This window comes from Triticum dicoccoides, chromosome 7B (genome assembly GCF_002162155.2).
Source record: "Triticum dicoccoides isolate Atlit2015 ecotype Zavitan chromosome 7B, WEW_v2.0, whole genome shotgun sequence".
Taxonomy (NCBI): Eukaryota; Viridiplantae; Streptophyta; class Magnoliopsida; order Poales; family Poaceae; genus Triticum; species Triticum dicoccoides.
Genome location: NC_041393.1, coordinates 700,313,802 through 700,325,427, shown reverse-complemented (window position 1 = coordinate 700,325,427; position 11,626 = coordinate 700,313,802).

Here is an 11,626-nt window from a genome sequence, read left to right as displayed (position 1 = left end):
GGAATTGGCCGGTGCCGTATTCTCCACCGCCACCACGGCCCCATCCGTCCATGTCACCTCTAAGACGCTTTGTCTTACGTCTTCCCCGTCTAACGACCTTCAATTCCGGGTCCGGCCATAGTTGAACTCCATGATACTCCGGCCATTGTGATTGGTCCAAGTATGGCTGAAACCGGGGAGCCCATGTATTCTTTACCGTCATGATTGAGAACTCGGAATCCCTCACGGTAAGAGGGTGATTGACATCCATATTCCTAACACGGGATGCGTTTAACAAGTGCGAGCATGGGAGATGAAGCAACGATGGCCTCATGCAGCTGCAATCACACCGTGTTAGAGAGACCTTGAAAGTGTGGCCTCCGTGTTGGTGGCCATCGTTTGTGGTTCCTCCAGGCTCTTTCACCTCATAATTCCACTCGTTGTCGTCATATAGTACAGCTTCTTCGGAGTCTGCCTTTCGTGATTGAAATTCCAACCATTCTTCAACCTTTGGTGGGAAATTGTACTTGTGCTTATCCTTGTTCTCACCAGCAATCTGCTTATCAGTCTCCATTGAGTACTTTAAAAAGTATCCATTCATCTTGTCAAATGTGTATTGAACTATTGCCGTCACGGGTAATGCACGTACACCCTTGAGCACCTTATTGAAGCATTCTGCCATATTGCTTGTCATTTGACCGTACCTCCGGCCATCTTCATCGAAAGCACGTGCCCACATATTCCTTTCGGCAATGTTCCTATTGAGAAACTCCTGACCGCCGGGGTCAAGTTTTTTGTGTCTGAGCAATGCATTGAACAATGTGGCAAACCGCTTGTTGGTGAAAGCGAGACAACAGTCCTGAAGATCATCGGCCAACTCCTTGATACCACATGCCCTATAGAAGTTTGCACAAAAGTGCCTCATGCACCATCGATGATGGAACTTTGTATGTCCGGGAATGTCAACCACCACCGCATTTAGAATTCCAGGATGGCGATCCGATATGACACAAATTTCCCTTTCAGCCGGTAATACCCTTGTTCTCAGTTGACGCAAGAACCACTCCCAGTTATCATTGTTCTCCACCTCAACCAAAGCGAAAGCCAAAGGCAACACCCAGTTATTGGCATCACTTGCTATCGCAACCAATAAAATGCCCTTGTATTGTCCGGTCAAGAACGTGCCATCAATGGCAATGACGGCCCGACAATGCTCAAAATCCCTCACGCATTGCTCAAAGGCCCAAAATGCACGGCCGAATACTCGGACGGTCCTCCCGTTATGAATCAATGTTTGGTGCCCATGAGGCTCAACCACGTGAACCATGCCTGGGTTTGTGGCGGCCATATCTAACAACAACCTAGGGAGTCGGTTGTATGCTTCCTCCCGATTGCCATACAACATCTTGAATGCGGCTTGCTTTGCCTTCCATGCCTTGCCGTACTTCACCTTGTAATGAAAGAGGGCTTTCACAAGGTCAATGACACTCTTGATGCTCATTATTGGAAGTGTGGATATTTGGTTGGATAACCTGTAAGAAATGAACTCGGACGTGAGTTGTCTATGTTGTTGGTACACAAGCTTGCCATCTTCATTCTTGTGTTGGCACATGATGTTGGTAGACAACTCACTATGCACCAAGTGGACCTCCTTTCCATGGCCTTGCACGCACAATCCATGGACATGTTGGCACTTCACATTTGACCGTGTAACGCACATTCACGTCCGAGTTGGCCACTTTATGTGGATGATAATGTGTAACCGAGTAGTTGTCGAGCCACATCTTCAATTCCAAGAAGGATTGAAACTCACAACCGGGATATATCCCGTTCTTGCCGTCTTCAAAATCACGGTGAGAACTTGGCCTAGCTCCAAGAGATATGCATTTGCCACCATCCACAACGGCTTCATCCGCAAGACTAAGGTCCTTGAACAATGGTGTCTTGTGATCCCGCCCGAATACCTTCTTGAATGCTTGGGCCTCCTTCGGCGTGAACCCCTCCTCATCAACTTCTTGATCGGGACCATCGTCATCCGAGTCTGATGCATATGCACGGGAAAAAGGGATGGATTGGTCCATTGTCTCTTGCACATGATATTGGTCAAGATCACCCACATTGTTGTCATGGAGATCAACTTTGTTGTCATCCTCCTCGTACTCATCATTCTCCTCTTCAAAACCTTCATTTTGGTTGTTTGGAGTCGGGCTCAATGTTGGCCAATCTTGTTGCGTGAAATGAGGTTCACTCATTTGATCTTGGTTCATGGGTGGGGGAGTGCTAGCAACCAACGGGGAGGGGTTCCGGTTCAAGTCTAAATTCAAAGTAGACTCAACCTTCTTGGAGGCAAATAACTCAAGAGCCTTGTCTAGAGATTCGGCAACCGTCTCCTTGTATGCAACCCAACGTTGCTCGGAGTTCACACACATTGTCTTCCAACGGATGTGCATTCCAAAACCAACATTATGCCTTCCCTCGAACTCAACAACGTCACTTGGGTCCATCGAATTCAAATCTTTCCTCACTTGTTCCAAAAGCTCCGATAGCTAGGACTACTCTCAAACACCATGTCAAGCTCATCCGGGTCCATCTCAACATTGCCTTTCAAAAAGGCCTCTTTATCCACATGATGAACATAAACACATGTTCTCCCCATCCCTACAATAATAAAAAACACACATATATCAAGTAAGTACTTAACAAAAATATTTGCACACATATGCCCTAACATATATATGAATTAATAACCCTAACCCCCACATAACAATTACCACAACCCTAACCATAGCATAACCCTAACACCAACATCAAACACACATAACCCTAACACCAATATCAAACACACATAACCCTAACCCTAGCATACTATGGAAGCCTAACCAACCCAAATTAGCAAAGAAACATAACATCATTCAACACAAATTTGCAAATCCAAGCCAAAACTAGGGTTTCCCCAAAGTAGCAAGATTTGAGCAAATGTGACAATTCCTATGGATGAAAACGAGGGGATCGGAGGAGATTACCTTAAGGGAGGGGTTGGCTTCGAAATCCACGGTCAAATACTCCGGATTTGCAAGATTTGAGAAGGATTTGAGAGGGGGGAGAGGGGAAGAGAGGAGGGGCACAAGTGTAAGGGTTTGGGTGGGGTGGGGGTGTGTGGGGTGGGGGTGGGAGGGGAGAGAGGGTGGGGCCAACCCAAGTGGAACACAGACTGTGCATCGCCCAAGAGCTAGGCGCTGCACATTACAGATGTGGCGCCTAAGCCTTAGGCGCTATAGTGCTGTCTGTGGGGCCGCAACTGGACCAGGGCTGCCACGAGGGCAGGAGGTGCGACGCCTAGGGCAGAGGCGCTGCATAGTAGTGTGCGGCGCCCAGCTGTCGGGCGCCACACGAAAGGGTCAGCAGAGCAATTTTTTTTGAAAGTAGGTCAGTTTATGATTTGATTTTGGCCTCAGGTCAAATATGTGATTTCTGCCTCGGGCTGCTCCCTAGGCTATAAATAGCCGCCCCCTACAACCACTAGCTGGTTGGCTGCTCCGAGAGAAACTGACACTTGTCATTTGAGAGCAACCCATCCTCCGAGGACTTTGAGCAAAAATCATCAAGTGAGGAAAACCCAAACACCAAACCTACAAACCCCAAAGTGATTGAGCATCACTGAAGAGATTGATCCTGCATGGATCCGACGCTTGTTTCCTTTGAAGACTGTGCTTCTTCCAGACAGTTAGGCGTCAAGGTCTAGAGCATCCAAGAGGAATTGTGGATCCCCGAGTGACCGAGTTTGTGAAGGTTTGGAAGTCACCTGAAGACTTACCACGAGTGATTGGGTGAGGTCTGTGTGACCTTAGCTCAAGGAGAATATGGTGGGGACTGTGTGTCCGGGACTGGGTGTCCTCGAGTTTAAATACTCAGCCGCTCCAACCAGATGTACAACTGAGACATCAGTTGGAACTGGTCTACCAAATCATTGTCTTCACCGAGCTTACTGGTTCTATTTCCTCAACTCTTTAATTTCCTCATCTCTGTTGTTGTGTGCTTGTTCATATCTGTTTGAAGACTTTGACTGAATACTTTCTCAATTTCCTTAGTTCAATTTCTTCAATCTGTCCGTCTTCATCTTGTGTTATCCTGTGTTTACGCTTTCTGTACTCTGAGCTTGTCTTCATTTCATCATGATGACTATGCGTATGTTCTGCTATGTTTACTTCTGAGTACTTATTCCGCTGCAAGTAGTTCTTCACTTAGGAATTTCCTCACCAGCAAATTCCTTAGCGAAGAATTCATAAAAATCCCCTATTCACCCCCCTCTAGTCGATATAATGCACTTTCAGATGTCTCTAGAGTGCATCACTTTTTTCATGGAGTTTTCACATTGCTCATATTTGAAAAAAAAATATCTGACGATTGCCTTTGTTTGGCTTAAGTAACTATTACTATTGGAAGGATTCTAGCACTAGGATTGTATAGGAAATAGTGCTTCGGTAACTTTCTTTTGAAGTCAAATGCAAAGACCACACCATGGTCGTACCATGCGGTGTCACGAGTACCACTTAAAACCCAACAATATTCATGAAGGAAGTGACACACAAACGAACATATCAACCTAGAACCAGAGAAGAATAAGAAAGAAATTCCATAGGGGAAGGCTTCATCTAGACCCACACGAATGAGAAGAAGATCCGCCACACCACCGGATATCTACACCATGAGAGAGCCGCCTACATTAGAGTTGGATTTTTTGCAGTTCCCATTTCAAACCCTATTTCGGAGGTCCGAAACTGGCTAATCAGGTCTTGATGATTTACAATATATTAGAATGCTTTCTCTTTATTTAAAATCATCTCTTAAGTTTTTTTCCTCGTGTCCCATGTACAAGGAGTCCGCCTCGAGCATGGGAGATGTGGGGGATTGATATGGTGTATAACTGATAAATGCATATTTGATATATAATAGATATTTGCATGTGTGTTGTAGTGGTGACATAAATATTCTAGTAGGTTTAGCCCGTGATTAATGTGCCATTTTATTGTTAATGTAATTGCATAAAAAGGGATTTTTTATAAACAGTTATTGAATTACCAAAGAAAACATAACTTGATGGTGAGCCAAGAGTTGGGTAGTTGAGGATGCTTTTAGGGAAAATCGGTGGGGATAACAGAGATGGTAGGGAAAAATAAAATTGGAAAAGGAGGAGCGTTTGTACAAGAGGTTGGATGAAGGACGAGTGGACGATAGTACCTTTCACGTTTTTAAGTAAGACAAATGTGTTTGCTTTGAATATTAGTCGTGTGGTTGGTTACCTATTGAGCATCCAATGTGTGTTGTCTAAAGGGCTTGGGCAACATGATCTAAAGTCCTACGTGGATAAACATATGTCGTTTAGCAAGCCCACGACCCCCACATGTCATTTGTTGATATCAACTAGGAGCGATGGCACCACTGGAACACATGAAGCCATAACCCTTAAAGCATAGTAATGGTAACCGTAATGATAATGATAATGTGAAGATGAACGGGGCCATGTTATGGTCTAGTGGGAGTGGATAGACTTAATTAAAGTCTACTCCAGTTTTAGTGCCAAAGTTTTAAGCTCTTCTACCATGGTTCCGTAAAAGAAACCTACACATGCAAATCAACAACAAAATAGAGTGTAGAAGCGAAACTTGCAAGTAAGTAAAAGAGAGGGTAAAGAGAGTGTGGGACCGAAACACGACAAATGCGACGATGTTTTCCCGGTATTCAGATAATTGGTGCAATGATACTCCTCGATGGTGAAGGTTCAGGCATAAAGTCCTAAGTCACATAGGTCTTGGCGAGGTCACCCAAAAGTAGCCCACTAAGCCTATTGGCCACCTATCTCACCATGCCTTCATACCGCAAAGGTGAAATCAGGTTTTCCCTCCCCGAAGGCTCTCAGTTGACTCCTAACAACATAGGAGACGCACAACCTCCAATAGTAAGAAGCAAAGCAAAAGTCACTTGGATGAACGCCTGAAAAGATATTCGATCAACTCTTCTAGGAACCTGTAGGATCTCCCTCTCACAAGAATCAAATGATGGAAAACTAAGAAAACATGGGGATTTGATTGCAGATCTTGAGATGTCGTTCATCACTCTCTATTTTGTATGTGCCCCTATGGATAGTGGGGGTTGCCCTTAAACTCAATTTGGATCTTGGGTCCAATAAAATCCTATATTAGAAACTATGAGCCTAAAGAAATTCAATGTGCCTATTGTCTCCATGCGAAGCCAGTTGGCTCTAGCCCTCTGCACCCAATGTGCTTCCTCTTGCTCCCAAAGCTGCTCGACAAGACATGGAAGGCTCTTCCTATGTACTCCCTCTGTTTCAAAATAGATGACTTAACTTTGTATTAACTTTTAGTACAAAGTTGAGTCATCTATTTTGGAATAGAGGAAGTACTTGGTCGGCGATCATGGGGTCTGACATCACCCGGTCAAGTTCACGATGTGCTTTTTTTAGCCCATTATTTGTTTTTCTAATACTTTGTGTTTGCTATGCCACTCACCAAGCTTTGCATGCATGTAGACTAACCTGCATGTGCCAGCGCATCTTGCCATGTATCACATACCATGTCGTTGAAGTTCTTCTCAACAAGCCAGCTCGCCTCAAACCATTTCATCCGTTGGGTATTTGGATTAATCTGGCTAGCTTCATCGGTACTCAGCAACATTGGCCGATGATCTGAATCGCTATACGGGAGATTAGTGTGAGCAGCATCAAGTCGCCCTGTGTCCATTGCGAATTAGCCACTGCTCTATCAAGCCACGCTCTCCCTTTTTCCCTCGCGGCCACGTACGTTTCTCCTTCATAACCGAGATAATGTAAATCACAAAAACCCAAAGTATCTCCAAAAGCATTCAAATATGATTGAGGCATAGGATTTCCTTCTCCTTTCTCATGATTATACCAAATTTCATTAAAATCCCGAATCACTACCCAGGCAGATTGTGTTGAACATGGAGAGTTCGAAACTATTCCCGTGTTTTATAGTTCTTGCCACAATGAAATTGCCAATACATTTCAGTTAATAATATGAGTCAATTACACCACTGGTGCTAGAACTTGGCACGAAAATTCACTTTAGTTTTAAAACTTGCGGCATACATTGAACTGGTGTTGCAACTTGGCTTTAACGTGCATATACGGTGCACAACACGTTTGTATACAGACATGGTGCTGACTTGGCGTGCCACGTAGCGCGGGACCCTGCTGTCAGCCACTGAATGAAAGAGATATGATGTTTGGTCTGTTATTTTGTGGAAAACCCCTTGGATTTTTTTGTTTCGAAAAAGCACCTGACGTGAGTCGGTCCATCTGTCAACGACCCAAAAATTATGTACAAAAACGGACCCCTAGGGGATTCAAGCACGTTACCTGCTGCATGGAGGGTGATGTGGGCGAATCCTATTTGACGCTGCACGCGCTCAGTGTTGTATATTTTGCAAACGGGCGCCTGTAGCGCCTCAAGCTAGGCCGGCCCATTTTTTTTTTGGCCCTCAAAGAGAGCCCTTTATTTTATTTATTTGCAACCCAAACAGTGTACAGAGATCAACTTTCCAAAAGGAAAGGAGATAGAGTTTAAAGCTTGCTGAGCTTTACATCCAGAAGATTTGCTGCATAAGATTGAAGAACTAGAGACAGCTCTTTGCATAAAAGCTTTCTTAGCTAGGGAATGAGCAATGACATTCCCATTCCTAGGTATAGACCTGACTTCACATGATGAAAGAAAAGAAGTGTGATTAAAAAATTCAGCAAGCATAGGTCTTATCCTCCAATCTCCTGGACTCTCTAAAAGGTTTCTTGCTTTAGCCACCTGGACAAAATTCCTGCAATCAGATAAGAAAACAGCAGTATTCCATCCTAGAGCTTTAACCATCTCAGCCGACAGTGATAATCCAATAGTTTCAGCCTGCAAAACAGAGCAAACATTTTTTGCAGCAGCTTGAACAAATACAGTATGGCTGTTACTAACATTTCTAAGAAAAACTCCAAGACCAGCTTCTTCTTTTGCAATTTCCGGATTGTATGCAGCATCACTGTACGCCAAAAGACCTCCATTTTGGAACTGCATATTTTGAATGTGAAAAGGAGAAATATTATTGTTTGCAGGGTTGATGTGAGCCGCCGCCTTCTCCTCCATTAACCCCGCATTTAGCATAGCGTTTGTAGCATATATAACCTGCATAATACTCCATTTTTTTATATTCAAAAGAAGATCATTCCTCGCTTTCCAAATATTCCAAAGCAATGTGAAACTGGCATCCAGATTTAAGTCAGTAGGCCGGCCCATATTATTTCCGCAAACTTGGGAAAAAGAGGTGCTGCGACCGGCTTCGAACCCGCGACCTCTGTGTTCGAAGGGAAGGGCACTAGCCATTTGGCCATCCCAGCCCGTTGTGAAAAATATTCATTTTGCTCTTTTTATTTCTTTCTTCAATCGTGGTTTTTCTTCTAGACGTTTTCATTTGTTTTTTCATTTTTTTCCTTGCTTTTCCCTTTTTCTTTTTTTAAATGCGTGGATTCTTAAAGAAATCATGAACTTTTTCTTCAAAATCAATGAACCTTTTTTTTGCAAAATCCATGAACTTTCATTCAAATTCATGAACATTTTTCAAAATCGATAATTTGTTTTCAAATTTGTGAACTTTTTTTAAAAAGTGGATGAACTATTTTGCAAAGTCGATGAACTTTTTTTTGAATTCAATTAACTTTTTTAAAACTCATCGATTTTTTTTCAAAATTTGATGAACATTTTCAAATTCAATGAACTACTTTTCAAATTGATCAAATTTTGATGAACTTTTTTAAAACTAGATGAACTTCTTTTTGAACTTTTCTTAAAATCGATGAACCTTTTTCTATTTTTGTGTGAACTTTTTTAAAAAAATGATGAACTTTTTTCGAAACCGATGAACTTTTCAAGTAATTTTTAAATTTAAGTTAACGTTTTATTAAAAGTAATAACTAGAACTGTTTTTGTGTTAATGGACACAAAGACGAGCTTGGTCAAGTGGTTGTTGCGTTAGTGTGTAGACATTAGTGGTGAGTTTGAACCCCAACTCTCCCACTGTTGTTTTTTCACATTTTGCTTTGTCACCAGGTAATGGGCTACTTCGCGCACAGCAGGAATCGATCTCTGCACACCGAAGTTAGCAGCTTCGAGCGTTCACCACTATACCAAGCTCAATTTGTTGCCTACTATTAGGAAATAACTCTATTTGAGCTTTCTTTTTGTACAAACATTAACATATATTCAACTTTGTTCACATTGATTAATATAAAAAAACAAAAAATTGCCAAAAATGAAAACGTTTATGAATTCAAAAAATTTCATGAATTTTGAAAAAAAAATCATGAATTTTCCAAAAAAGGTTCACCGAAGTTAAAAAAGGTTCATCAAATTTGAGAATAGTTCATTGATTCTTAAAAATGTTCATTAAATTTTAGAAGAGTTCATCAATTTTTTGAAAAAAGTTCACCGATTTTGATAAAAGTTCACTGAATTTGAAAAAAGTTCATCAAATTTGAAAAAAAAGTTCATCTAATTTGAAAAAAAATCATCAATTTTCAAAAAATAGTTCATCCAAAAATGGAAAAGGTTCATAGATTTGAGAAAAGAGTTAATCAATTTTTCAAAAAAGTTCATGGAAAAATGAAAAAGTTCACGAACTAAAAAACATGCATTTAAAAGGAAAGGTAAAATAACTAGAAAAAAAAGAAAATAAAAGGAACAAAACAAACTGACAAACGAACAAAAGAGTAAAACAAAGATACAGTGCACAAGTTGGTTAGTGGCAGGGTGGTTGTGGCGTGTTTATTTGTGAAGAAGGTGGTAGTGCCTTTAATTTTTTGGATTAAAACAAAGGAAGAAAAAACTCTAGACAGGTCGGCCCAGCAAGGGAGGTGGTGTGCGCTGCAGGTGCCAGTTAACAGGCGCCTACAGTGCCAAATAGGATTTGCCAGCCAGCGCTTGCAGCGCCCAATAGGAGCTCCCCCCAGTCAACGCAACGAGAAACATTTTTAGTTCAAAGTCGATACGTACTTTATATATCCTTTAGGCCTTAAGCGGGTTGGAGACCCTACGACCCCTTCTGCACCGTTTTTTATAAATTATATAAGTTATATGCAAATTATAATTGTGTGTTGTATAATATAAATTGAAAAATATTAACACTTTTATATAGTACATAATTATTTTATTAAAAACATGAACATGTTAAATATATACATTAGTATTTACTAAATATATAGAAAATTACATAATTACTTTGACTTTTTTATTAAACTTGAAAATTACGTGCACAATTTTTGAAATTTATAATTCACGTATATGGATTAATTTTGAAATAATACGTGAATATTGTATAATGTATTGTTATTATATATATATATATATATATATATATATATATATATATATATAATTTACATGTATTTTATAAGTTTCTGAAAAGAAAATAACGTTGTTGGTTGGGGTGGTGGTCATGCGCACATGGTGACTACATGACACTGGTTTAAATCCCATCCAACTACTTTTACAATACATGAATATATGTTTGTTAAAGCATGACCACTTTTACAGACTACATGAGTATTTTTTAAATAACTGTGAACATTTTTAAACTTATATAAGCACTTATTAAAATAAAAAGGAAAAAAATCTTATAGCATGAACACGAAAATCCATCTCTGTACCCGTGCTGACAAAAAAAATTCAAAACAAATGCTAAAAAAATTCAAAAAAATTCAATTTTTTCTGCAGTACACAATTTGGTGCGTGAAGTCTACTCCAATTTTTAAATCATTTGGACATCCGAGGAGCTCTCAACAAAAAAGACAAATTGGGGTCTGTAAAAATGTTTACTATTCATGTACTGTTTTGGCTCAATTTGTCTTTTTTACTGAGAGCTGCTCAAATATCCAAATGACTTGAAATTTGGAGTGGGCCTTATGCATCAAATTGTCTACCGTACATTTCTTTTGGAATTTTTGGAATTTTATTTGAATTTTTTACGAATTTTTTTAACCGGGTGTAGATGAGCCTGGGCACCGAAACGCCCTACTCGCATGAATTGGTGCCGCAACTTGGCTTTGGCGTGCATATACAGTGCAAATCATGTTTGTTTATAGAAGTATACTTTTGTGCCAAAGCCAAGTTGCGGCACAAGTTTTGGCACAAAAGTGATTTTTTGTGCCAAGTTTTAGCACCGGTGGTGTAATTGACTCTAATAATATCCATAGCTTATCTTCCCTTCTTCAACCCTCACACTAAAATAAGTTGGACGAGAAAATAATCGACATATCCTCATTTCCTTTCTCCGCATCGTTAACCCCCCCTCCCCCCATTGATTCCATCCCTAGGGTTCACAATTTTTTAAGTCCATCTAATCTCTTGCATAAACAAATCATATATTCGCCAAGATGACCGCATCTACCTTCCTATGGAAGATTTGGGATCCCAGAAACGCTATGACCTTCAAGCAACAAAATCATTACAGTATTATCACCCTCAGGTGAATCGTCGATGACCTAATGCTCTGGACACACCGGATGAAGAAACCAGTGCAGAAGCAGGCCGCCTCCTCCTGGCGTTCCTACCTCTTATCACGACTACACGTGCGCATG